General features: G+C 42.9%; 1 long non-coding RNA gene across 1 annotated transcript; it reads left to right on the forward strand.

Annotated features, from left to right (window-relative positions):
* Positions 1–1,986: 1,986 nt before the first annotated feature.
* LOC118600382 lies at positions 1,987–20,904 on the forward strand. Its single transcript, XR_004950004.1, has 2 exons — positions 1,987–12,383; positions 19,379–20,904. It is a non-coding gene; the product is annotated as an uncharacterized LOC118600382 (long non-coding RNA).
* The last annotated feature ends 4,578 nt before the right edge of the window (positions 20,905–25,482 follow it).

Genomic DNA, 25,482 nt, shown 5'->3' on the forward strand with positions numbered 1-25,482 from the left:
TGTGTGTGTGTGTGTGTGTGTGTGTGTGTGTGTGTGTGTGTGTGCATGCGTGCATGCCCATTTAAGTACAGTGTTGAATTGCCCATAATCTGGCAAACCAGGTTTTGAGCCTGGCTAGACATGGGAGGAGGTTTTCAGTAGTTACTTGACCTTTTATGGTATGCAGATCTACAATTAAGTACCTCTGAAGATGATACTAATGTTAACGATAATAAAACTAACATTTATTGAATAACCACTGTATGCCAAGTACTGTGTTAAGTGATTGATATGTATTAACCCTTTTATTCCTCATAACGTCCCTCTGAGGGAGAAACTGAAAGAATAAGTAGCTTGCCTAAGTCAAACAAGTCATGAGTGGCAGAGCCAAGATTCAGGTCTGACTGCCAAGCTCTGTCTTTGCACCAGCCTGCAACACTGCCTCAGTATTTTGGACTTGGCCGTGAAGAATGAATGCTAGCATGAAGTGGTATCTGGGCAGTCTGATATATCACCTATAGAAGCAGTGCTGGACCCCCATTCTGAGGAGGAGTATAGACCAAAGCCTACTCACCTGCCTTTGTAAAGGGTGTCCTAGTGAACAGAATTTAATGATGGTGTCCTTGATCTTCTGGAAAAAATCCAAGTGTGAGAGCTTCATTCACTCTGAATGGTTCTCTGATTTAATTCTCTTCCACCTCCACTCAACCGTGACCTCTCCTGTATTTGACACAAGGAAAAAAATGTCATCTCCACTTACATCTCTCACTCCCCGAAACCCCCAACTTGGCCCACCCTTTGTGACTCCCTTCTCCTGATCCCACCCTAGAAACTATGTCTCTCCTCTCTTCCAATCACCTTAGAGCATGTTCTAAGGCAGAGACGCATGTTAAATGTTCATTAAACCTCCAAATGAGAGCTGTAATGAATAACTCCCTTGCTTTCTGACCTCACTTGTCTGCCACAGATGCTGCCAGCCCTCAATTGCCAGCAGAGCTGAGGATGGGGTAACATCAAGCTTTTTTCCAGTGCTCTATCTAGGACAGGGGTTTCAAACTGCATTCCATAGGGAGGCTTCAGGAGTCACCTGAGAAGATGAGAAAGGACACAGAGAATGTCGAGTGAGTAGGACGCTAAAACCCTCAATCCAACTTATACCATAGCCATTCCCCTTTATCTGTTCAGTGTTAGATTGCATTTGGAGAATTGTTCCACTCTTGAAATGGAGAGAGGGGAAAAAGAAAAACAAAAACAAACAAACAAACAAACAAAACCGCTTGCTTTAGAAGATCCTTTGGATCTCCAAACCTTTGACCCTCTTTTATGTCTTAAACCTCTCAGGTCTCACCATTCCTGCCTACCAGGAGCAGTGGTAGAAAAGAATCCTAGTTGACTGTCCCAACTCTAAATATCCCACTCTCTAGGCTCCGAAGCCAAGGGAAATTACAGCAAAACAGAGCTCAAGCATAGAGAGAGGGACTATGTGCTGCTCCCACAGTTTTAAGCCTTACGTAGAGTAGGTCCTAATGAACATGGCATGAATAGATGAGCCAATCTCTATTGGTCTGGGTGTAGTTTCAGTGGGGCAAATTGGCATTGGGTCTCAGAATGGCCACGGTATTTATTCTTCAATATTCATAGAAGCAATATCGCATAGACATTAAAAATGGGATCTAGAATAAGATTCTCTGGCTCCAAATCCTGACTCTGCCACTTTCAAACTATGTGACCTTGTCTTTGTAAAATATAAACAGTCTTTCCCTCGTAAGGCTGTTGGGAGGATTGAATGAGTTAATATGTAGACAGCACTTGGTGCCTGGCATGTTAGTGGGCAGTAAACATTAATAAATTTTAGCTCTCATCCTGTTACCCTGTTCGAGTGCTGCCTCCTGACTCTCCCAGCAGAATTCATTACTCAGCTCTTCACTTTTGTAGCACTTTGCTCAGACCTCTGATGAACCTGTAGGGCTTTTTTTTTTTTTTTTTTTTTTTTTCCCCAAACTCCAAATCAAATTAGGTGGCAGGGACAATAAAGCAGATTCTTTGAAATCAGGATTCATAGATATCTTAAGTGAAGACCTTACTCCTTCCATAGCTATTATGGTTATGTGTCTGTCTCTCCGTCTCAACTTGGCTCCTTTAAGACAGACTCCACATTTTATTCATCTTTGTATCCCAAGGGCCTAGTGTACTGATAAGTGCTCACACTGCAGTTTGAATGGGTGAGCAACAGTGTCTCTGTCTGGTGTAGAGTCATCCTGATGGCTGCCTCCTGGCCTTCCTATCTGCCTCGCTTCTCAAAGTCTTGGCCCTTTTCTCTGTCCCAAGATGAGGATGAAGTTAAGAGTTCGGGCAGGTCCAGGGCACCTCTTCTGGGCCTGGCTGTGAGGCTATGAGAATTCAGAGCAGGCAGAAGAAAATAACATTTGCTGAGCACCTACCATGTTTCTGGAAAAGTGATGGGTTCTTTACGGAACTTAATTCTCACAGCGGTTTGGTGGAGGTATATTCTTGTGTTAGGCTCCTTTTTCTAGATTGGAAAACTGAATTTAAGCAAATTTTCCAAGGTCACATAGCTGATGTGTCCGAGACGGAGTTCAAAGCTGGGTCTGACTCCTAATCGTGTGCTCTTTCCACTGTCCTCGCAGGCTCCCACTGAGGCAAGCCGAGATCTGCACCCCACCCCACCTTCCTGTTCCACTCCTCTCCTCTCTCCCTCAGTCGTTCCTTTATGCTTCCATATTATTCTCCCTAATATTATTTTTTCATCTTGAGTTGGATTATTTATCACTTGGCTGTGTCTTCTTATTAATATTACCAGAGCTTAAATGTTATATATCCCCACTGCCTCATTTGCCAGCACGGTGCTGAGCACTTATGAGCTTGGCAATTAGACTGAACTCAAAGGGGCCATAACATCAGCATCTTCAGCTGCTTTCATAGGGAAATGGACTGGAGAGGAAAAGACGTGAGACGGAGCGGTGCAGAGCAGTACAGAGCATATGTGTGGTAGCGGAGGGACCAAGACAGGGAATCGGGGCGATGACATCATCAGGCATTTCTCCCTTGGTGTCCTCAGCCTTAACTCAAAATGGCCTGTCTATGGCCTGGGGCTGTGAGACTCCAGAAGACCCTAAGGTCATTTCGTCAAACAGCCTTTTCTATCTTACTTCTATGCCTGGTATCATCATCATATCATCATCGTCATCCTGAGTACACTGAGTACCTACTGTTTGCACATATTTCATTTGATCCACACAATGATCCCATGAGCTAGGTATTAATATACTCCATTATATAGAAGAGGAAGCTGTAGCTCAATCAATGTAAATAACTTGTTCAAACTCACACTGCTAGCAAGTTGCAGGACAAATAAAAAGGGCAGAAAGGCCTGAAAATTAAGGGAGAGAGACATGGGGGCGAGGGGCACCTGGCCATCAGAATAAGTCCCTCAAAGCTGCCCATTTTTGAGCATCTGCCCAGATGAGCTGGCAGAGTATAGGAACAGCTGAATGGCACTATTCTTAGCCTTAGAGATAGAGCAGAGACAGAAAAAGATTCCTACCCTCTGGAACTTATAATTGAAGAGGGAGATAGATGATAAATAAGTACACGAAACTTATAGTGTGTCAAATGATAAGAATTATGAAAGAAAGCAGAGAAGCAGAAAAGGGGTATGAAGAGTGCTACAGTGGAGATGGAGGGATAATGTTTTAAATGTAAGGCCTCACGTTTGAGCAAAGAGTCGAAGTTGATAAGGGAGTGAGGGACATGGCTAACTAGGTGAAGAGGGAACAGCAAAGGCAAAGGATCCAAGGCAAGAGCATGCCTGGCCTTTTTAAAAATAGCAGAGAGGCTCGTGTGACTGGAAAGGAGAGTGACAGGAGAAGAGGTAAAAGAGGTCATGGAAGACTGAATTTCGAAGATCAGCATAAAGACAAATAAAACGGAAAGATGTTGTAGGATTTTCAGCAGTGGAAAGACACCATCTGACTCATGTACTAAAAGTGACTACTCTGGTAGCTGCCTTGCGAATAGCTTGTGGAGATAAAAGTAGAAGCATGGAGATCAGTTAGGAGGCACTGCAGTCATCTAGAGGGATGATAGAACTTATGTATGAAGACCAGTCTCAGGAACCAAACTGCCTGGGTTCAAATCCCAGCTACGCCACCTACTAGCTGCATGACCTTAGGCAAACTACATATTCTCTCTGTGTCTCAGTTTCCTCATCTGAAGAATGGGGATAATTGTACCTACTTCTTAGTTTTTTGTTTTTTAAGTATTAAATGAATAAACATGAAATACTTTGACCATAGGGGTGAGGATTAAATGAATTAAAACACTTGTGACAGCACATAGCAAATGTCACTTTTGTATTTGATGTTATTGTTAACATTATTATTACCTTCTAAGTGATAGATGATGATAAGTCAGGCCAGAGTAGTCACAGCGGAAGAAAAATGGTCATATTTGAGGAATATTTTGAGGGTAGAGCCAATAGGGTTTCCTGACAGGTTGGATGTGTAGAATGCAAAGAGAGAGGAGTCTAATCTACCACTCTCATGAAAGAATGTTTATAAACAGTATTTTTAAATCTAAAATTCATTAAACAATTTATGATACTTTAAATTAAACAATATCGTTAAGCAAAAAACTTAAAGTTATCTTGTAGAAGAATAATTGTTGACATAGGAAAATGTTCATGATATGGTAGAAAGTGAAGAAAACAAGTTACAAAACAGTATGAACACTCTGATTCCATTTTTATGAATACAACTATATAACTGAAAGGCTTTATACCAAATTTTGACAGTAGTTATTTCTGAGGGTAATTGGGATTACAGCTGGATTTGGTTTTTTGTTTGTTTGTTTTTTGTATTATATGTGAGTTTCTCAGATTTTCTGCACCGAGTATTTATTACATTTGTAAGTTTAAAAAGTATAAAAAAATAAAAAGTAGGATTCATTAGGACTGAGAGAAGTAAATTGGACACTGTGTAAAGCTCCCGATACACCTTCAATAAATAATTTCCTTTCTCATTCACAAAAAAATAATTTTAGACTATTTATATTTTGAATAAATAATAGTCACATTCAAACATTTAAAACCATGAAAGTAAAAACTCTCCCTCCTACCTCGGACCTCCAGTCACTCACTTCCTTTTCCTATAGGCAGCCAATGTTATTGGTTTCTTACATATCCTTTAGAGAAAACATATGCATATATAGGCAAACAAAGTTATATATTCTTTTCATTCCTTTTTTTTGCACAAATGGTGTAAAACTATGTTTATGCCTCTTTGAATTTTTATTTTATACTCATTCTATTGGTGATCTTTTATGTCAGTATATGTAGATATTCCAATAATTCGTAGCCGCACCATCGTATATTTAACCAGTCCCTATGGGTGTACATTAAACCCAACGATATTTTCTAGAGGTGGCTCCAAGTACAAGGATAGCCTGCACTTTAGGAATGAGCTCCCTGCCTCTGGTCTTTTCTGGGCTTGCAATCATCACCCTCTCTATAAACTCCGTTTATGTCTTGGCCTTCGCTTCTGGGCCGAAGGGCTCCAAGAGACCCTGTAGCTCAAACCTGTTCTGGTCACAGTCTTTTTCTTCTTTCTTTCTTTGGCAATGATTGGGTCTGGCATGGTTCTGAAGATATTTTTACCTAGGATCTAAGAGCCAGTAGCCATGTGTCGTGTATTTAATAATCGGTTCCGTCAGGGAGGCACTCTTTCTACACCACTGTTTGCTTCTGCACTGTCTCCCACCCTCAGTTTTCCCTCTGGAGAAGTTAGTGGGCCATGAATCCATTTCCCTCATCTGCTTTACCATCTCGGAGTGCCTGGAAAGAGGACTCTGGTGTTGGCACCTACCCTCACACCCTTGGTGACAAATGGAATGTAGTGACAATGAGGAGCCAGGCCGGGGGGTAGCATGGTGACAGGAGGGGGTGATAGATGGATCTTCTGGGCCCCGCCAGATGATCTGGAATGTGGATGTATGTGGTTAAGTGAAGAGGGCTTAGCCTACTGTAAATCTTCCTGAGAATCTCTTTGGTAGTAGTTCCGGAGAGGTAGTTAGGACCTAAACCAATAAGAACAGCCTAATCCCTGTCCTTACATGAAGCCTGTAAAGAGAGAATCCTTTGGGTCATTGGTTAATTTCTTGATTAAACTGATATTGATTGATTGCCTATTACATGCAAAGTGCTCTGTTAGATGGTTCTGTAGTCTCTATTTTATCGTTTTTCACATTATAGTTTCGCCTCTCTTGCTCGGGTCACTAAGTAGCAGTCCTTTTCATTGCTGTTGCTGCAAACTTTTCAAGCTTTTTCCCTAGGGCTCAGACTATAAACCAGAGTACAAGTCCTTGAAAGTCACAGTTTAAATCAGGGCAGTTACAGAAGTAGACATCTGATTAGGATGGTACATAGAACGAGCTTAATCAATGTTGTCTCAACTGAACTGATCAGGGTCAATGAAAGTCCTTCTGTAGAACCACACGGGGTACCACGTGCCCTCACTCACTGGAGATAATGGGCTTGGGTACAATTATCAGCCTAATTTCTTTTTACATCAGTGTAGATTTGATGTCCAGTAATATATGTGTTGTACCTTTAATGGCCTTTTAATGATGAAGAGGATCAAAGGCATTTTAGATCTGAGCCTGCACCATTAGTTTCCATTCCAGAAATCCACTGTAATTACCACAGCTGCTTTCTCCAAGCCCTGCAAGAGCAATGAGTTCCTGTGAACGTATCTGCACAGTTAATCACAGTCAGCATAGAGCCAAGTCCCATGCAGGTTCCAGGAAGGTGGTTACTGAAGGTGAAGAAGGACGGAGGGGCAGGAGAGGGAGTGACAATGAGGCATTCAGGGCCTGAAGTGTCAGGATCTCTAAGAGCAGGGGTGCTCAGGGCTGGTTCTCTCCTCTCTCCTCAGAGTGTTCCAGGCTTACAGAGTGAAATATGAGTTGCTATAAAACACTGTATTGGATTCTATAAGTCATAGGGGAAAAAACAAAGGAGCCTTTGTAATTCTGCATTCCCCATCCCATTTGTAAAGGTTTGCCAGGGGCAGGGGAGAGGGTGGGGTATGTGATACAGGGTGCTCAGCTGGGGTAAATGAATCTGCACAGGCAGAATGGGGGGCGGGGGAGCACCAGGGAAGGATCTAAGAGGGAGTGAAACTTCCCAGGGAAGGAGACGTTCATGTGGAATGGTTAGTGTGCTGATTCCTCTTTTGAATCCCTAACCCCAAGATCCATCATCTGCCATTCTCTGCGCCCTGGGAGGCTGACCACTATGGCCTGCATCACCCAGGCTCTCTTGCCCTGTGGCTTCCAATTGGCTTTGGCCATAGAGAGGCTTTGGCAGGAAATCGGAAGGTAAGAGAGAGAAGTCAGGGTATTTCTTTCTCCATTCTCTTCCTGGTTAGGTGTTGCAGTTCGGACAGTGGTTGTATCCTCTGCAACTCTGGCTTCTGTCAGGAAGCCCTTCTTCCATGGCTCCAGCTATTAACGAGCTCTAATAATATGTCTTCCTCTCCTTGTCCTTGGACCAGGGATGGTCTAAGCTTCCTGTTTCTGCTAGTCCCTAGATGCCTCAAAGACCATTATAGATTCCCTTAACCGCATTCATATGTCTATAAATAGTACCTTCATTAAATTTAAAATCCTAGCTAGGCATGCCATCTGTTTCCTGTGAGAACTCTAATAGATACAATGGATGTTTCAGAGACTAATGTTTACTAATTCCATTTCCTTTTCCTGGACACATAGGAAGACTACATTTTTCATTTTCTCTTGCATTTATGTTGAGGTTATGCAACTGGGTTCTAACCCATGGATGATGATATGTAGCACTTCCAAGCCGAGCCATAAAATCCCCTGGGGAATTGTCCCCACCCTTTCCCTGTTTTAAGGTAACATTGGAAGCTATATGTTTACGGTTACAATGTCTTAAGGTAGAAGAACTTTGGGTCCCTGAGTTGCTGTTTGGAGGAAAATTTTCCAAATCCATTCAGCTATAGCATGAGTGAGAAATAAGCCTTTATTGTTTTGCGCGGGGAGATTTTGAATGGTTTATTACTGCAATTAGGGTTAATTACCTTGGCTAATTCAGTGGAGGTGTTGAATGAAGAGGTCACCTAAAGCAATGGAGTACCCAAGGCATAAATATAAGGAAGCACATAGTCTTCTAACTTAGCTGAGACCACAATGAGTGTTAACAAAGAGGATAACATATTGCTTTGTGAAAAGAGCAGAGATTCAGATGTCAGAGTTGAGTTTAAATCCAGGTGTCACCACTTTCTAGCTATGTGATCTTAGGTCACTTCACATTTTTAAGTTTTCTTGTCTGTAAGATGGAGGAAATAATACCTATCTCACAAAGATCTTTTGTTGGTAGATTACTTTATTTGTTATAAAATAATAGTTGATACTCAATAAAAGTTCCCTTCTTTTTCCTCTTTTAGCTGTGAATTCTAAACCCAGTTTCAATAACTGGTTAACCATTTCAATCGTCAGTGTACCTATTTCCTCATCTCTAATGGTAGAGAACGATTCACATTATCCTGAGCATCCTGGAGCAGCCTGCTAAATGGTTTGAATATTGGTCAGGAAAGAGGGGTTTCTTTTAGGTCTTGGACTTAGACTTTGTCTTTCACTTCTCTGCCCTCAGGGGCCACATATTGAAATTTGCAGGCTACCTAACACATGTATCAAGCCAAGCAAAATTGAGACTTTAGAGTCACAGTGTCATCCTTACTTCATGACTGAATATGGATCCTGGGACTAAAGTGTCCTCTGAAAAAGTAAAGAGAAAGGACTCACCATAGAAACTTTTTCAGCATCAGGAGGATTTATATGTCCATTCATCCATCCATCCGAAAAATAATTGTTTAGTGCCTAGGATGTGTGAGGAACACTTCTAGTCCCTGTCGTACATACACAGATGGATTAGACACATCCTGCCCTGAAGAGCTTACATGCTTGCAGAATAGAAGATAATTTATCTTCATAAATAACTATGAGACCACGATATGATAAGCATGGAAGGCAAGATAGAAAGTGCTATGGAATTCAAAGGAAAGGAAACACATCCTGGCTGCAGGGATCAGGGAGCATTTGAGTAAATCTGGAAGGCAAGGCAGGATTTGAACATATGGAGATGAAGGAAGGGTCAGACACGGGAAAGTGGAAGAGACTAATGGGGAAATGGTGGCTAATAGACTGGCTAGAACATGGCCACCAGTAGGGAAGCTGAAAGAAACAGTTTTAGAAATGTCCCCTGAGAATAGATGGTGCAGAGCCTGAATCCCAATTCGAGATGCTTGTGATGAGGACAGAGACAGGTCATCAAAGGTTTCTAAGGAGTGCTGTGTACCCTGAAAGGTTAGTTGGGAAGTTGTGTTGAGCACCAGTCAGAGGCAGCAGCCCATGGCCATGAGGCCAATTAGAAAACCTTCAGCCATCTAGGAAAACCTTAATGTGGGACTAAACTAGGATAGAAGCTATGAGAGTATAAAGAATGCCAGAGAGAGTTATTCAGTTTATATTTACTATGTACCTACTCTATCCTCCATTTGTCAGTTACCATGAGGACGAAAACTCATAAGAAACACAACTCTTATCTCTTAGATGCTTGGAATATGACTTGAGGAATGAATCACTCAAGGAAAGCTGGTCTTTTCCAAACTCTTCTCCTTATGGCCACACAGCCTAAGCATAAACTGGTTTACTTCTCTCCCACCTTCTCTCTGCACCCTGTCAAGAGCATCCCACCTCCACCCCAACAAGACCAGCGATAAGAAAGGGTGTAAAGTTACAAGTTACAATATAGTCTGCTGTCCATCCTCATTGAACAAACATTATATAGTATTTACTATATGCCATATAATATTTTAAGAGCTTTATAAACATGACATCATTTTATCATCACACTAATCCTATTAGGTAGAAACTGTTACTGCTCCCATTTTATAAATCAGGACACTGAGGTACAGGGCGATTAAATAATTTTCCCAAAGTCATACAACTAGTAAGCAGCAGATCTAGGATTTACAATCCAAGGAGTCTGTCTTCAGAATCCTTACGCTTAACTGTAATGTTATACTGCCTCCCTCCTTTCCCTCTCCCCACCTTCAGTGAATCAGCCAGAAGGGAATTACTCTTGGACCTGGCCCATCCCCATAGAATCAGTTCTCTCTTCTTGGCTTGTGATGCTGTTCAAGGTCACAGCCATAGCTAGAATCAGCTGACTGATCTCTGCTGCAGCCATAGGAGCACTCAATAATAAGCTTCATTGTCCCTTCCTGCTGTGTGACCAGCCCAGAAAATGGGTGGGGCAAATCAGTGAATGAGTGAAAAATAGCGGTCTTATGAAAGGTGATCCTGAACCTATGGGATCTTTCGCCCTCTGTTAAGACTTAATGCTGCATTCAGCATGCTGCTCTGGAAGGAGCAGATGCAATGGCCATGCTCAGAGCATGGACGCTGACATTTCCTACTCGTGGATGCTCGGACAAGTTATTTAACTTCTCTAAGCATCAGTTTCCCTATCCATAAATGGGGGTATTTACACAGGATTTCCTTCACAACATTGTGGTAAGGAGTAAATGAAACAATTTCTGTAAAGTGCTAAGCATAGTGCCTGACATACAGCAAGTGCTCAGAAAATGTCAGTTGTCATCTCAGCCATTTAAGAAGTAACTCTTCACCTGATCTGTGACGCCAGACACAGAAGTACTCTCTGGGCCCTTATTCAAGAAAAGAACTAAAATATCCCAATAGCCTTTGGAGTAGAAAAACAAGCAGCTTTGGGTCCTGCCATACGAAGATGTGTGTTGTTATTAGTCTGCATTGTGTTGCAAGGCAGTATCTAGTTAAACCACTAGACTCTGGAACCAGACCACCTGGATTTAAATCTCAGCTCTGCCATTTACAAAATGTGCGACCTTGGGCAAGTTCACATCCCTGAGCCTCGGTTTCATTGTCTGTAAAATCAGAAGATGATGATATCCTCCTCATAGGGTTGTTGGAGGATAAAGTGAGTTAATATATGTAAAGTCTTTATAACATGTAGGATGCTAAGGATTAGCTATTATGATGGAATTCATCTGGATTAAACGAGTAAACCTTTTCTTCTGGAAAAGAAGGCTAGGGAAGTTTTCCTTCTTTCTTTAGTGAGGAGAGATAACCCATAAAATCCAGAAAAGGAGATAAACCAGACCTTGAGGGGGGCAGTTTTTCCCCATCCCATGAGGGGGAGATGGGAGAGGAACCCATTCCTTCCAAGACTATGAATCCAAACATAACACAAAGACAGGCAGCTACAGGGAGATGGGAGCCCCCTAGAAGGCCAGGTGAAGAGGGAAGTGAGCTTTTTATCTGAGGCTTCTCAGGGCATCAGTGAGTAAGGCTGCCACAACTTGGTCTTCCTGGGAGATGATACAGAGGCTTTCTGATGTTCCCTTCACCTCCATGCTGAGAATGGAGTGCTCATCACATAAGCCTTTCACCTCAGGCCTAAAGAGAGTTCCTTTGCCTCCTCAAAGGCCCTCATACTATACAAAAAACAGGAAATGAGGCACACGCAAAAAGACCACTGATAATCCATGACAGTAAATGCTACACGACGAAGAAGAACTGCGAAATCAGGAAACCTGGGTTCTAGTTCCACCTCTGCCACAAACTAGCTGGTAGGCTTTTCTAGTCAGAGGGATTGTTTTCTATGTGTCTCTCATCAGACCGGAGAGATTGTCTTGAAACAAGACTGAAACTCCTGACCAGGGTTGGATCCCACTGTTCTTCCTGAAGGATGCTGCTTATTCTTGTGTGGGGGGTTGTGGGTAGAACGTATTCACCGGACTTGACATCCCCCTTTCTATCTTCATCCCTACAAAGGCTCACCAAAGAAGCTGTTCTGGACACTTGCTTAGAAAGAAACCTATCCCTTTACATCCCACCCCCTGAAATGTGTCAAACTGTCAAGCACTGTTGGCCTCCCTGCCAACTCCAATTTAATAATGCTAAAGACCCTGGCTCTCTTTCTAAGCTAATGAGATGTCCAAGAAAGATTGGAAGGAAATGGTATTGTGAGAGATCATGGAAAGCCAATGGGAATTAAACTTTGCTCTGTGTACCTTTGCTCCGACCTCAATTTTTTATTCTCAGTTCTTTTTAGGGGCCTTTCTCTACCTCTTTGAAAAGATGTACAGTGAGGTTATTCTTCATAACAAGGGCCATCTGCTTTTTGCCTATGTTAGAAAGGTGACAAATTTCCCTTTTCTCCTAAAGGTCAAACTAATTTACTCCAGTGTGAGAGAGTCCAGTGTGCTTCTCCCGAATGACGACTGGGTCCTGAATGGATGTCAAGTGGTTGCAATGGCTCAAAGGTAGGAACCTGCTTCTTCTAGATAAGCAGCCAGGGGGCTTGGCTGCTTCAGGCTGAGAGATTGAATCCAAGTGGAAGTTCAGAGGCCCATGGCAATAACTGCCCCTCCATAAACCCTCCTGATGATTAGTTTACTGCAATCCAATCTTTCCAGTCCTCAGTGCTCTCATTGACTTCCTGAGTCACTTGGGAGAAACCCAGCTTCATTAACTGCAGTTCTCTCTGACTCCAAACCTTGAAACTGCCCTCAGCGTTTTCTGGCTAGTGACAAGGAAGGTTATCATTTCAGATGTCACATACAGAGGATTTTTCATCATCTATTCTTCCTTTGGCACCAGAAGACTGCAGTAGGAACAGAGGTCTCCTTCTGGGTCATTTATTTTTTTAAATTACATTTCAGAGTTAAGATCTTAGTTCCTTCTAGGTCATATTATTTTCTAAAAATGAAAGGTCATTAATACTGACAAAACATTGTACATGAGCAAATGAGTAATGATGTCTTCTTTCCATGATGAGAAGACTTACTTGTTCCTCATGTCTTTATTTTTTCAACACCTCTCTTTAAGAAAAAAAGCCCATAGTCACAGAATGACCTAGTGGAAGGAACCTTAGAGATCATTCAGTGTAGAAAATGAGATCATCTCATTTTCTAGATGAGTGAATCAGGTTCAGAGGGGTGAAGTGACTTGGATACTCAGAAAATAAGGACTCAGAAACATGGTTCCCCATGGCCCCGCTCTTCCTCCTCTGTGATCTGGGACATTAGATGCTCTTCATGTTCCTGCATTTGGGGTACAGCTCTGTCATTTTGGAAAAACATACATAGAATAGAGATGATGTGAATATGAGAGAAATGTTTCCACTTCAGAGTTCATGATAAGAAAACTCCTCCTCGATTCCTTGGCCAGGTCCTCAAACTCCCCGCCCCTAGCTCCTTAGGCTTTCCGGGTATCCATGTCCACATGTACTGGAACCTGACTGGCTATATGAGGAATGTCTGGTATTGCTTCTCTTTCCACCCTGATTGAGACCCCAGGTACAGCTGATAGGAGCAGAGAGAGACACTGGACCCTAAAGAGCACCATTCATAGACTGGACATCTGACGATGACATGGCCTGCTTCCAAAGATTAAAATTGTGGTTAGTTGGCAGTAGGCACTGAACTTGGAAGGCAGCACAGGTCTGGCACATATTGGGCTTTGTGAAGAAACAGTAAGCAGGAAAGGCTAGTTTTTAAAAAGAAGCGAGAACATGGACTCAATACAGGGATACATGGGCATAAGTTACCATGTTCTCCAGAAAATGGGAAAATCTTGGTGATTTCTGAGATCATGAGGCTCTTTCTGTGTTATTTCATTTCCTACTCTTGCCTGGCATGAATTTTCACAATCTTCTATCCCCTGCCTTTTATTTGTATTGGCTTTGGTCCCTTACAGCCACAAGAATGTTATCTTGTACCATTCACATGTGTAAGTCTTGTTCCTCAAACAAGGAACACGCTCTCTCAAAGGCCAAAGTTTTATATCTTAGCTTTTTGAAAAATCTTTCCAGGTAACTTATACATATGACAGCTGTTGAAAGGTTGGGCTGAAAAACTTTCTAGAAATCCAGTTCTGTGAGCCCTTTTAAACATTTACATCAACTGGCCCCAAGGAAGCCTATTTTGAGCTCTCCAGTATAAAGTTTTGCTGTATTAACTGTAATTATACTTTTAAGAAAAATGAATTCCAATGTGTCTTATGTAGTCTTAATTTCCCCAGGCCCTTTTTGCTGGAAGGTTGAGATGGGATTACAAGGATTGTAATACCACAAACATCACTGGCTCATGTAGAACCTCAGACCCTGAAAGTTCCCCTTTACTATTTTTGTGGGTTCCAGGGGATGTCTCACTTGGGTGCATGGAGAAATTTGTTCCTCCAGGGATCACTAACGGTCCTCCATCTCCTACTGATCTGTGTTCAACCTATGCTTCTATTACCGTCTTTCCTCCTCATCCAGTCCTTCTGTGCTGCCACAAGAGCCCTCTTCCTAGTGCAAATCTTGTCACCTGAGTCTCCTGCTTAACACCTGCCTGTGGCATATACTATTAGTTGATGTTCCTTGGCCATTTCCAACACGGTTCTTCCTTGCTGGCAGAGCTGGGCTCCTGTGAAAGATGCCTTAAGTACCAAATAGTCCCCCTTCCAGAATCCCTTGTGTCTAGGACATAGGGATTGACCCAGTTCTAACCAACTGGACTTAGGGAAGACTTCTGAAGTTTTCTGGGAAATATCTTCCTCCTTAGCAGAAAAGACACATGTGAGAGAAATTCCCTTCTTCTTGCTTTCGGATTTTGTGTGTTGAAGCCATAATGCTTGGACCATGACTGTATTTTGATCATGGAGGAAAGGTGACCCGAACCTCTACTGCTGGACTTTTTATTGTTTGAAAAAATTAAATGTCCTTGTAATTTAATCCACTTTTAGATAGGTCCTCTTTTGTCACTTATAGGCAAAAGCAACCTAAGACTTTATCCACAGATCTCTATAGAATAAAATCCAACTTCCTTAGCATGGGCACATAGGCTTTCATGAGTTTGCCCTCTATCCTGCTCAAGCATCTTTTTTTTTTTTTTTTTTTTTTTGGTACCAAATTCACCTTGCATTCTCATTGCCCAGTGACAACAAACTATTTGTCAAATGGGTCAAGCTTTATAAGCCTCAGCCTGGAATATTCTTCCCTGCCCCAGTTAATACTTACTCATATTATAAGACCCAACTCAAATTTTTCTTGACACTTTACACCTTTTGTAGAGTGGAATGTCCCCTTCCTTTTACCCCTCTGTACCTGTAAATACTTCCATAGTAGCACCTGTAACACCTGTTTTTCCTTTATGTATCTGACATTCTTTCCAGCTGTAAGTTCTTTTGGGGCAAGGACATTTTTTTTCAGCTTGGTATGTCCAGTAAGATAAATGTCCTTTAATAAATAATTAACACATAATTAAATAATTGAATGAGTGATTACTTTGTTGAACCCAATCCTCAACTTTCCTTAGTGACAGAATCATTTTAGGGTTTTGCTTTTGTTTGTTTTTAAGTGCGTGAGTCCGTCAGCCTGTTTTAGACCACTGCTGCTCATACTTCAGTATGCACACAAATCACCTGGGAATCTTGCTAACATTCAGATTATGCAGTAGGTCTGAGTAGAGCCTGAGAGCCTGCATTTCTAACAAGCTCCTGATGATGCTGATGCTGCTGGTCCAAGGAGCATATTTTGCATAGGAAAGTCATCAGGATGGCAAGGTCCTAGAGGGCAGAGGAATATCTGCCCATAAGTGTGTAAAGCCCTAAAAAAAAAAACAAAAACAAGTGGAGACTTATTGAAGATGACAATTAGATGACAAAGAACATACTCTGTATTCATCATTCCCATGCAGGAGCTTTGGTCTCCTCTGGGATTCATCTTCAGTGATGAGCTGAGCCTTTCTGGAGCTCTTATTTCTCATTTTCTCCAGCTGGAGTTCAGCCTAGGCCACAAACATTGCTCCTTCCATGTCTTTGTGATAGTTGTCAGGAGCTCAGCCGAGCTGAGAGGGAGAGCACTGAGGTGTCAGAGCAGCTGATTAAAGCAATAGGCCAAAAATGAAAGAATTAAGCTACTAATCAACTACTGCGACAGTATAAGCAAGAGTCTAAAACTGGAAAAGACAGCGACTTCCCCTGTTTCACTTTACCCCTTGGAAATGCGTGCCAGTTTAGGGTCAGGTGTTAGTGTAGATTGGGGGTTGTCTAGCTGCTGAGGGAGCTCAAGAATAAGACTTCAGTTTTATGGACCCTGAAGTTGCAGGCAGAATGAGGGGGAAGGGCTGGAAGTGGAAAAGTCTTCACCTTTTTCCCTTCCACACCTACTCCCCAACCCCGTAAAGAGGCCTCCGCAGAGATGGGTGCCAGAAGAGGACTTCAGGCCAAGGCCTCTGATAGCTCTACGAATGAAGGTGCTTCAGAGCTGGAGATGTAAATGTGTGAAGAGCATGACCAACAAGGGGGCCTGAGTGCTTGACTGCACCTTCCTCTAGAAACTGAGGTTCTTGGGCTGTGGGAAAGGTGGCTTTCCCCCACAGGACTGCTAAGCAAAGCCTTTGTCATTGCCTATGACTGGGCCTAAAAAATTCATACAGTCACACATAGGCTTTAACTAGGTGGTGAACTCCTCAATAGTTTTTCTTACCAAAGTGTTCATTGAAATTCATTCATAATTCTCTCTCTCTCTCTCTCTCTCTCTCTCTCTCTCTCTCTCTCTCTCTCTCTCTCTCTCTCTCTCTCTTCTCTCTCTCCTTACCCCCCTAACCCTTTACCTCGTTCTCCCCACACCTGCCACCCCCTGTAATCCTACACGTCCTTCTCAGCCGTAGTAGTTGCTTATTGTTGCATAACAAACTACCCCAGAACTCAAAACTTAGTGGCTTAAAATCACCAACATTTATTATCCCACAGCTTCTGTGAGTCAGAAATTAAGGTGTGGCTTAGGTGGGTGCCACTGGTTCAAGGTCTCTCATCAGACTGAACAATGTCAGCTAGGGCTGCAGTCTCATCTCGACGGGAGGGAGGGGGACCACTTCCTAGCTACTCCATGGTCATTGGCAGTATTCAGCTCCTTTTGGCTATTTGCAGGAGGCCTACCTCAGTTCTTTGCCATGAAAGCCTCTCCTTAGGGCATCTTATAACATGGCGACTGACTTTTCTCAGAGCAAGTGGGCAAATAAGAGAGCAAACTAGAGTGAACACTCAGGATGGAAGGCATTGTCTTTTTATAACCTAATGTCAAGGGTGACATTACTTCTGCAGTTTGTTAAAACCAAGTCATTAAGTCCAGCCCATATGGGTGCGGATTACCAGGATTATTCAAATTTGGATACCCCCAAGTGTCTGAGGCTTCCCTTCATAAAGGAACCCCAACTCCCTAGGAGCACAGACAAACAGGTCTCGCCACTCCCTTCTCTTAGAGTCCCCACTGTACCCACCCCAGGACTAGAGCTATGATAAATATTTGTTGATTATGATCGACTCTCAACCTCCACTTATTTAAACTTTTCTCTTTTAGTCTGACTTTCTGGGACTCTGAGATTTCTGTGGGAGCCTTTATAGTCAAGCTTTTTCCTGCTGAGCAAACAGACCTTGTCTGGGTCGATAATCCTTGCTGACAGGGCAAGGCAGGGTTATTGTTTACACTCCAGATCTGTCTTCTAATATTTTTAACCTTGGAATTTAGCTAGTGAGAGAAGTAGGAATGATTTGGAGCCCTTTAGAACAGAAAAAAAGATGAAAGGCAAAAAAACTAGTACTTTATGTTTGGCATCTCATTTAATACTCCCAACAAATATGCGGTGCAGTTTATCATGGCCATTTTGCAAATATAGAGTTTGGAGTCCCATAATTAGCAAGGAACAGGGCCAGAATCTGGACCTGGACCCAGAGCTGCACCCTCACCCCTCCATATGCTTCTAGGTATGATTTCCAGAGTGATTTTCACTCAGATCAGGGTTCTTCCTGCTCTAAGGCTCTTTGCAGTATCCGACTTCACTCATTCTAACATCTGTGGCTCATTTAGGTGTCCTGAGATGTCCAGTAAATACCTGATGAGTGAACTCTTCCTCCTCTGGGGTAGGAATGGCCAGGGGGCTTCTGCGCTCACTCCCCCAAGGCCAGGCAGAACATCAGACCTATCCAGCTAGTGTATCTGACCCCAGGAGTGGAGGAGTGAAGGGAGGCAGGGAGAAGCTGGGCTGGGTGAAATGTGACAAAGAATTCTTGTCAGAAGCTCTGACACCTAGAAAGTGAGGGTCACTTGAAGTTTATGTGTATGTAGATGTATGACTTTGCTAATTGGATTTGTTTGCCATTTTCTGCGGGATCTCAGTGGCCTCAGCCCTCTGAGTGGAACTCTTGATTGGGGATGTTGCTTCAGGGGACACTGAGCAGACCCTAAAAGGTATACAGAAGAGTTAACATAGCAGGCCTAAGACTGCTATCTTTTGAAAGCCCTGCTTACAAGGTTGGCCTCTGGGAACCCGGCTTTCAGGAGAGTTCCCACCACCCTAACTGATACGAATGAGTCACTGTGCCTGCACTGTGTGTGTGAAGCAATGTGGTTTATGCTCACCAACTGCTTTCCTTCTGGGAGTCTGGGATTTCATGGGGGGCATGCCACGCAGAGGGTGCTGATGTGACCAGCCCCCCATAAAAGCCCTGGGCACTGTGTTTATCAAGCTTCTCTGGTAGCATTTATATGGTCCATGTCACAATTTGTTGCTGGGGAAATTAAGTGTGTCCTGTATGACTCCACTGAGGTAGTATTCTTGAAAGCATGTGCCTGGTTTCTCTTTGCTGATTTTGTTTTTCATTCTTTTGCTGTAATAAATCTTAGGCATGAAAATGATTAAATACTGAATCATGTGAGTCCTCCTGGCAAAACATTGAACCTGAGATGGTCTTGGAGATTCCTGATAGAGTAAGAAAGGAGGAGAAAAGGGTAGGGGTGGGTTAAGAGCTTTCCCTGCCTAGAGGCTTTTCATCTGCGCCTGCAGAAAATTGTAGGGCTACGTTACTTTATCATTCTACTGTGCTATCTTTCTGTCTCTCTTCCCACCTCCCTTCCAAAATGATTTGGTCAGAAGAAATTAGAATCCCGCTCCATTTGTTATAGCATACAGCAAACTTTCTGAGGCTCTATAAGAAAACCCCGACCTACCCAACTTTTAGAAACAGCAGAAATGATAGATAGAACACCCCTGAGCACTGCCAAATGATTTAAGTTATATAACTTTGAGTTTAAATTTTTTAAGAAATGGTCCTTCATTGGCTCTGGTGTCTGCTTCTCCTATACATTTGCATTTTGAGAGAGTCAGAGTATGGAAATGAGAGAGCCTATATTAATGATGAAAGCATTCAGCTGCCAGTAAAAAACAATTTCACCATAATGCTTTAAGTAAATAGGGATTATTTTTCTCTCAAACAGGAAGTCTGGAGATATGCTGTCACTGATATAGGTTCAGAGGTTTGACAATGCCAGGTCTAAAGCCTCAGTGATCAATTGGTACTTCTCTTATGGCTGTCGCATGGCTGCTCAATTCATCAGTTCTTCACTCAAGATAAGAAGAAGGCAGAAGAAATAAAATGGTGGTACTTTTTGCTGGGAAAAACAATCATTTTCTGTTGTTGTTCAGAATGGTGTCACTTGGCCATTCCTACATTCAAGGGAGACTGGGAAAAAGGAGACTCTAGCCTTCCCAACTTTGTGGGAGACCAAGTTCCACCAACCTTCGGTTTTGCATGGGAGCTCACAGCCCTGGGTTTGAGACATTCTCTGTCTATCTTGTGTTTATGGTTTATTATTCTCTTTGCCATTCGCTTATGTCAGCACAAACTATTTGGCTCAGTTTTTAGACCCTGTGAATTTTATCTAATGGATTTAACAAACCCTTTCCAAAATGAGAAATCGGTTGTATAGAGGCGACAGGTATGTGAAGAAGGCTGAGCCCGAACATGGATAGATCTTTGGAGGAAGATGATCTCAGAGTGCAGTTAAACCATGTCAGCCTAGAATACCTGTTGCCACTCCCCAGAGAAAGCCTGTCCTGGTGTGAACCAGACTCAGAAGCTTATAGCTTTGGGGGTACAGGAGGCACGGCAGTCCCCTAGGAGTCTATCGGAGGAGAAATTGGGCTCCTCTTCAAATCAACTGAATTCAGGACCCTCAGAGGCGAATTGTTGACTTCTTCAGGGCATCATTGTAGGGCCCTTTAGAGCATAATGGAAAAAGGACTCCACCGGGGGCCCTGAGCATGCTGAGAAGTGTCAGGTAATGTCTCATCTGAGTGTGGAAAGGCTGCCTTTTCATTAGAAAGGCTTTACAGGAGTGTGGAGAGTGGGCTGAACAAGCAAGTCGTTTTCTCAAACAGGAGCCACTCTGGCTCTCTCTACACCCATCTGGCCATAACTCCGTCAGTCAATGCTTTCCTCAGCACCAGTGATGCCTGCACCCCAATGATCAGAATTGTCCATCACCATAGCAACCTCAAGAATGGCTTCAAATGAGATCGCTTTGATCCTCAAGGATGCAGGTGTACGTTTCTTTCTTTTCTGTTCTCTCCACACCCCCAGCCCCCCATGAGGCAGGGCAGGGCAGTGATGGAAGGATGATAAAAGTTAGGACTGAAATTAGCTGTTGAAGCTGCTCACTCCAACGAGAAATGGCACATACCTCTAGGCAGAGGAGGAACAGATGGTGTGTAACTTGTACTATCAGCCTCTTGAAGCATCTGCCCTCACACAGATTCTCAGATCTTCTCACAAGGAGAAGGGGATTTGAATTATGGCTTCAGGAAATAGAAATGGGATTGCTTTCCTAGGTAGAATTTTGATATATAAACAAGAAAATAAGAACGTTTTCCAATTATTGCTCTCTCTTGTGCTTGCTTGTTTTTCAGAAGCAGTCTGGTTTATGAGAAAACATTTGACAATTCAATAAATTCAGCAAACTTTTATGGAGTGTCTTCTTTTTATTTTTATTTGATGGTTTGCATCTCACCTCTTCCAACAGGAATTCCAGGCAGCTTACAATCAAGGCCATAAAAGATACGACTAAGAAAATAGAAAATCAGGACCAAGGAAAGAAAAAAGCCAATATTCTAACCACAGGGGTTAACATAGTGATAAACAGATGAATAAAATTTAACTTTGAGAATCCTGAATGAAGAGACAAAAATAATTTATATTCTTATCAGTTTCTCTTGAAGAAAATTTTTCCATGACCAACTCAAATCGGCGAGCTCTGAACCTTCTTTAAGCATCTCAGTTTGTCCATAGTGCATTGCTTTGCCTCACTTATAGACTATGGGGCAAGAGATGTTGGTCCATCCCTGAAAATCCTCTCACATGAGGACTTGCAGACATCCAGCTCTAGCCACACAAGATGGGGGCATCTGGTACAGGTAGGCTCCCAAGATGAGCTCCAGAGGGTAGAGGGGTCTGTGGTCCTAAGTAGAGAAATCCACAAATACATTGGCTTTAGCCAAGATGCCACACAAATACTGTGACACCAGCGAAGGGCTGGAGTGGTTTGAGCAACAATTCGCATTTTCTTTCTCTCTCACTTTTACACAATTAGAGTCCTCTCCGTAAGACCTCCCTAGGCCTTATGATTATGGCTTCCAAAGAATTTGGCAGCCCGTCTCTCTAACTACTGAATGGTACTTTCTTCTAAGTCAATACCCATCCTTCTCTTGCCTTGTCCGCATTTCATAGATAAAACATCCTCTTCTCCAACTACAGTGGCCCAGTGTAGCTGGTGATCTTTCGCTCCATGTGCAAATTCTCCCTGCTTGCCCTGCACCCCCGTCGTGATTTACATGGGCATATTTGAAATTTGTCACATTCCTCTTCATAATAATCATTATTGTTTCTCTGGTGATTTTGTGACAAGCATGGAACAGAGAGATTCACATAAATTAATTCATTTAAGCCTCCGTGCTATAGGGTAGAGGTTGATTATTGTCATTTTGGATAAGACAAAACAGGTTCAAAGAGGCCACATCACTGCCCAGGGCCCCATCACTAACTAACGAGCGTCCAAATTGGGATTTGACCCTAGGAGACTGACTCAAAACCTGGCTTCTCACTGTGACATCGACTGTCTTCATCTTACTCATTATGCCACCGTGATGAAAAGTTTCAACAAGAGAGCCCAGCAGCTGCTTTGCATACACAGCTACATGTTGCTTACACACACTAAAAAGGCGGTTTTTAAAACCAACATTTTACTCAGTTTTAATTATGCATATTAGGTTGTATTTCCATAAATTGTCTTTTAACTGTTTGTGAATGGATAGCCACTCCAGAAAATAAATCTCTTAGTACTCAACATGAGAAAAAAAAAAAAATCCTTGTTAAATATTTTGTTAAAAATCATTTTGTGTTGCTGCCAAAGCAACAGAAAATAATTAAATTCCTTTGCATTTCATGACACAATTTGCATAGCTGTCAGTCTATTCCTATCTGTAAATGTCAGGCGCCCCAGTCTGGGTCCCCTAGGATAACCTGTGTTGGTGTAATTATGATTTCGGCGTTGCAAGCCAGGTTTGGGTGGTGACTTGGCAGTTCATTTGATACCCAGAAGTCTCTAATTCTGGAAACCGACAGTGTAGACGAGACTGGGGCAAGGTCCTGTCAGCCCTAAGAGCCTTGAGAAAACATGAAGCGAAGAAGGGCCGCAGGTCAGCTCTCTCTGCTCCCCTAACCACAGCCTGGCCTGCTCCCGGCACCGCCCTGCGGCGAGCACGAGCACCACACGCATCACAGTCTGGCAACCATATTTATTCTATGCCTGATGCCCAAATATGACCGTGAGCTATCTTATCTTCTATCTATGCCTAGTTTCCATCCCCCCCCCCCACCCATGTTTATAAACCGTTTTCCTCTTCTTTGTAAGGAAATGGCAGCTTTGGAAATGGCTTTGTATTCAAGGAGGAAGGGCACTCTTCAAACAGCACTGTATCCACACCTACATATTTTTCTTAGTGTTAGTTACAACTGAAAGTTATGCTTTCCATCCTGTGTGTGGGGGTTGGGGAGGGAGTGGGAGGGAGTAGAACAAAGGGAGCAAGGACAGAGAGACAGACTCCAAATGGCTCAAGGACGGAGAGAACAAAACTTTTCCTGTTTCCTCCTACAGAGCTCACAATACTGCAAAAACTGTCCGACTGTCTTTGGGCTACACGACGGGGCCCTGGGTCAGCCACACAGACCTACGTGGCTTTGATGGCCTTTATCGGTTACACTAAAGTTAGTCGTATTAATCAACATTGCACTGATGTGTTCTGAGAACTGGATATTTTAAGTGTTCTGAAAATTTCTTCCAGCCAGCTGGTGAAGGCTTGGCTGCTGGTCACCATAAACACAGAACCTAATAGCAGGACACGTGCAAGGGTTTAACCACAGTTATCTACTGGGAAACCCATGCAGCATCCTAGAGAAAGGAAGAAAATTTTATGACTCAGAAAGAAGACAGTGCAACCACTCTAAGCCTGCTGCTTCCTATTATGGAAGAAGCAAGCAGGGAACTCAGGAGCCACAGGGAGCTTCGGTACCAGTGACCATAAACTGGGAGGATTCAGCAGGAAGAGAAACAACTTCCCCAGCTCCAGACCCGGGGTGGAGGTGGGGTAGGGGGTGGGGAATGGAGAGAACAATGAACAGAAAGGAATCTAAAAGAAAAACCAGAAAACCAGAAGGAAAATTGAAAAAGAAAAGTCCCCTGGGCAATTCATTACAGAAGGGACTTAATTTCAGGTCAGATTAAGCTGCCTCAGGTCTTCTCTACTGAAATGGGGTGGCTGCTCAGGGCACCCATCCATTTCTACGTTTGCTTCAGGGAAGTAACTCCATCCTCGTGAGGTCTCAGCAGCCATCCTGGGCTCTCTGGACTAAGGCCCCCATAGCTATACCGTTCAGCTACAGAAAGGTGCAAGGCTGGAGAAGAATTCACAGGAACAGCATGGCTTCTCCTGACAGAGGATACTGAGACCCCACAACTTTAGCAGGAGTCTATTTCTTTCTAATAGTAATCCAACATGAGCTCAACTCTAATTTTACAGGTGGATTACACAGAGAGGAAGCATTCAACAATCAAACCCATAGAGACCAAACTCCAAAAAGTAGCCAAGGAAAGTAAGCTAGAGAGAGACTAGGGCAGTGTAATTCCTCAGAATGTTTTTTATTTTTTGTTTTTTCCTGTATGCTGTGAGGACCAGAAACCAATAAACGTTTGCAATTCGATTTTGTAAAACCCTTTTCTAAGGGTGCCTGGACACTTCCGGCGACTGTGCTGCTCAGAACCTTTTCGGTAGTTGAAGAGATTTCTACTTCATCTTCTCTTTCTCTTGAAGGGTGCTAGGGTAGGCTCAGCATGGAGGAGATGAGCAGAAAGAGAGCCTTCCAAAGCCTAGGTCTATATACTCTAGGATGCAGGAAAAATGCACTTGGTTTAGCTTTTCTTCCCAAAAGAGTAATCCACTTTGCTTTCTTAGCTTGTAGACATTACAATGAGTTTCAATGACTTACAATATATTCAAGTCTGTGTGAGGATGTTTAAACACATCAGTATATCCTAAGGCCATATAGCATAAAACAAAACCAAAATGCCTAATAAGATATAATTAAGGCAATAGAAAAAGAAGGGCTATAACAAAACAGATAAAGGAATATTTGAATAATCCGAACCTGTGTAAACAAATAAATCATCTTGCATTCTTGGGTGATGATAAAATTACTTAATAAACTGAAGGACTGAAGAATTTCTGTGATTGCACAGGACTAAAGCAGGGGAAAACCTAGCTTTCTTTTGATGTTCTCAGGTTATTAGTGATGTTCAAAATTGTACATGAAGAACTATACTACTGGCAATTGAGTAAAACTAGGGAAATGGGGGGGTAAAAAACCTGGTACAAAATTTCCAAAAGATATAAGCCTTGCATAAATACGGGGGTCTGAGAAGCCAACAGTGCAGCAGAAGCTGACATTGCCTGGTTGGCGTGCTGGGGTGGGGGGCACAAGCTCAGAAGAGTCGCGAATGACACTCTCCAAAGCAAAGAGAAACTGCTGACTCTCCCGCTCGCATGGTACTAGGTTTAGAATTCATTTATTCATAGATTTGTTCATTCGCTCAATATTTGTTAGTCTCTGGGCTATATCGGGCTTTGCCCTGGGCATGGGGGACATCCAGGTGAATAAGACAAGGTCTTTACTATCATGAGGCATGTGTTCTGTGGGGAGTAGATTGAAAATAAGCAAGTAAGCCTATGAACAGATGAGATAAAATCAGATAGCGATAATTGGTATGAAGAAATGACAACCAGGTAATGGGGTAGTGTGGCTGGAGGTGATGATAGGAGCAGCCATCAGATAAAGAGGTCAGGGCAGGTGTCTCTCGGGGAGGCAAGTGGCATTTGAGCAGAGATCCGAATAGTGAGAAAGAGATAGTCACGTGGAAATGCCGGGCAGAGAGATTCTAGACAGCAGGAATGGAACATGCAAAGGTCCTGGGAGGCCACAAGCTTGCTGTGC

This window comes from Rousettus aegyptiacus, unplaced genomic scaffold (genome assembly GCF_014176215.1).
Source record: "Rousettus aegyptiacus isolate mRouAeg1 unplaced genomic scaffold, mRouAeg1.p scaffold_m13_p_3, whole genome shotgun sequence".
In the NCBI taxonomy this organism is placed as follows: domain Eukaryota; kingdom Metazoa; phylum Chordata; class Mammalia; order Chiroptera; family Pteropodidae; genus Rousettus; species Rousettus aegyptiacus.